Source organism: Chiloscyllium punctatum, unplaced genomic scaffold, assembly GCF_047496795.1.
Source record: "Chiloscyllium punctatum isolate Juve2018m unplaced genomic scaffold, sChiPun1.3 scaffold_1076, whole genome shotgun sequence".
Taxonomy (NCBI): Eukaryota; Metazoa; Chordata; class Chondrichthyes; order Orectolobiformes; family Hemiscylliidae; genus Chiloscyllium; species Chiloscyllium punctatum.
In genome coordinates this window covers 42,501-46,038 of record NW_027310810.1, presented here as the reverse complement: position 1 = coordinate 46,038, position 3,538 = coordinate 42,501, and positions in this window count along the sequence as shown.

Genomic DNA, 3,538 nt, shown 5'->3' with positions numbered 1-3,538 from the left:
CGGGTCAAACCCGGCTGAGCTACCCGGCTTAAAAGTCTCAAAGTCGGTATGAGCAGTCACATTCACCCCCATTCCCTTTTGGACCACTTCCCACGGTTGGAAATGCATGAAAATCGGCCTGGACACGGGGGAGGCTCCCCCCTCGATGACGAGACCGTCGGCAGAACCGCCGGAACAAACCCGGCTGAGCTACCCGGCTTACAAGTCTCAAAGTCGGTATGAGCAGACACGTCCACCCCCATTCCCTTTTGGACCACTTCCCACCGTTGGAAATGCACGAAAATCGGCCTGTACACGGGGGAGGCACCGGCCTCGAAGACGAGACCGTCGGCAGAACCGCCGGATCAAACCCGGCCGAGCTACCCGGGTTAGAAGCCTCAGAGTCGGGTTGAGCAGTCACGTCCACCCCCATTCCCTTTTGGACCACTTCCCACGGTTCGAAATGCACGAAAATCGGCCTGTACACGGGGGAGGGAGCCGCCTCGAAGACGAGACCGTCGGCAGAACCGCCGGTTCAAACCCGGCTGAGCTACCAGGCTCGGAAGCGCCAAAGTCGGGTTGAGCAGTCACATTCACTCCCATCCCCTTTTGGGCAACTTCCCACCGTTGCAAATGCATGAAAATCGGCCTGTACACGGGGGAGGGAGCCGCCTCGAAGACGAGACCGTCGGCAGAACCGCCGGATCAAACCCGGCTGAGCTACCAGGCTCGGAAGCGCCAAAGTCGGTATGAGCAGTCACATTCACTCCCATCCCCTTTTGGGCCACTTCCCACGGTTCGAAATGCACGAAAATCGGACTGAACACGGGGGAGGCTCCCCCCTCCAAAACGAGACCATCGGCAGAATCGACGGGTCAAACCCGGCCGAGCTACCCGGGTTAGAAGCCTCAAAGTCGGGTTGAGCAGTCACGTCCACCCCCATCCCCTTTTGGACCACTTCCCACGGTTCGAAATGCACGAAAATCGGCCTGTACACGGGGGAGGCACCCGCCTCGAAGACGAGACCGTCGGCAGACCCGCCGGATCAAACCCGGCCGAGCTACACGGCTTACAAGTCTCAATGTCGGTATGAGCAGTCACGTCCACCCCTATTCCCTTTTGGACCACTTCCCACGGTACGAAATGCATGAAAATCGGCCTGTACACGGGGGAGGCACCCGCCTCGAAGACGAGACCGTCGGCAGAACCGCCGGGTCAAACCCGGCTGAGCTACCCGGCTCGGAAGCGCCAAAGTCGGGTTGAGCAGTCACATTCACTCCCATCGACTTTTGGGCAACTTCCCACGGTTCGAAATGCACAAAATTCGGCCTGAACACGGGGGACGCTCCCCCCTCGAAGGCGAGACCGTCGGCAGAACCGCCGGGTCAAACCCGGCTGAGCTACCCGGGTCGGAAGCGCCAAGGTCGGTATGAGCAGTCACATTCACTCCCATCCCCTTTTGGACCGCTTCCCACGGTTTGAAATGCACGAAAATCGGCCTGTACACGGGGGAGGCTCCGCCCTCGAAGGCGAGACCGACGGCAGAACCGCCGGGTCAAACCCGGCCGGGCTACCCGGGTTAGAAGCCTCAGAGTCGGGTTGAGCAGTCACATTCACCCCCATCCCCTTTTGAACCTCTTCCCACCGTTGGAAATGCACGAAAATCGGCCTGTACACGGGGGAGGCGCCCCTCTCGAAGGCGAGACCGACGGCAGAACCGCCGGGTCAAACCCGGCCGAGCTACCCGGGTTAGAAGCCTCAGAGTCGGGTTGAGCAGTCACATTCACCCCCATTCCCTTTTGGACCACTTCCCACGGTACGAAATGCATGAAAATCGGCCTGTACACGGGGGAGGCACCCGCCTCGAAGACGAGACCGTCGGCAGAACCGCCGGGTCAAACCCGGCTGAGCTACCCGGGTCGGAAGCGCCAAGGTCGGTATGAGCAGTCACATTCACTCCCATCCCCTTTTGGACCGCTTCCCACGGTTTGAAATGCACGAAAATCGGCCTGTACACGGGGGAGGCTCCGCCCTCGAAGGCGAGACCGACGGCAGAACCGCCGGGTCAAACCCGGCCGGGCTACCCGGGTTAGAAGCCTCAGAGTCGGGTTGAGCAGTCACATTCACCCCCATCCCCTTTTGAACCTCTTCCCACCGTTGGAAATGCACGAAAATCGGCCTGTACACGGGGGAGGCCCCCCTCTCGAAGACGAGACCGTCGGCAGACCCGCCGGATCAAACCCGGCCGAGCTACACGGCTTACAAGTCTCGATGTCGGTATGAGCAGTCACGTCCACCCCCATTCCCTTTTGGACCACTTCCCACGGTACGAAATGCATGAAAATCGGCCTGTACACGGGGGAGGCACCCGCCTCGAAGACGAGACCGTCGGCAGAACCGCCGGGTCAAACCCGGCTGAGCTACCCGGCTCGGAAGCGCCAAAGTCGGGTTGAGCAGTCACATTCACTCCCATCCCCTTTTGGGCCACTTCCCACGGTTCGAAATGCATGAAAATCGGCCTGTACACGGGGGACGCTCCCCCCTCGAAGGCGAGGCCGTCGGCAGAACCGCCGGGTCAAACCCGGCTGAGCTACCCGGGTTAGATGCCTCAAAGTCGGGTTGAGCAGTCACATTCACCCCCATCCCCTTTCGGCCCCCTTCCCACGGTTGGAAATGCATGAAAATCGGCCTGTACACGGTGGGCGCTCCCCCCTCGAAGGTGAGACCTTCGGCAGAACCGCCGGGTCAAATCCTGCCGAGCTACCCGCGTTAGAGGTCTCAATGTCGGCTTCAGCAGTCACATTCAATCCCATTCCCGTTTGGACCTCTTCCCGCCGATGGAAATGCACAAAATTCGGCCTGAACACGCGGGACGCTCCCCCCTCGAAGGCGAGACCGTCGCCAGAACCGCCGGGTCAAATCCGGCTGAGCTACCCGCGTTACAGGTCTCAAAGTCGGGTTGAGCAGTCACGTTCACCCCCATCCCCTTTCGGACCCCTTCCCACGGTTGGAAATGCATGAAAATCGGCCTGTACACGGTGGGCGCTCCCCCCTCGAAGGTGAGACCTTCGGCAGAACCGCCGGGTCAAATCCGGCCGAGCTACCCGCGTTAGAGGTCTCAATGTCGGCTTCAGCAGTCACATTCAATCCCATTCCCGTTTGGACCTCTTCCCGCCGATGGAAATGCACAAAATTCGGCCTGAACACGCGGGAGGCTCCCCCCTCGAAGGTGAGACCTTCGGCAGAACCGCCGGGTCAAATCCGGCCGAGCTACCCGCGTTAGAGGTCTCAATGTCGGCTTCAGCAGTCACATTCAATCCCATTCCCGTTTGGACCTCTTCCCGCCGATGGAAATGCACAAAATTCGGCCTGAACACGCGGGACGCTCCCCCCTCGAAGGCGAGACCGTCGCCAGAACCGCCGGGTCAAATCCGGCCGAGCTACCCGCGTTAGAGGTCTCAATGTCGGCTTCAGCAGTCACATTCAATCCCATTCCCTTTTGGAACACTTCCCGCCGTTAACAATGCACGATATTCGGCCTGAACACGCGGGACGCTCC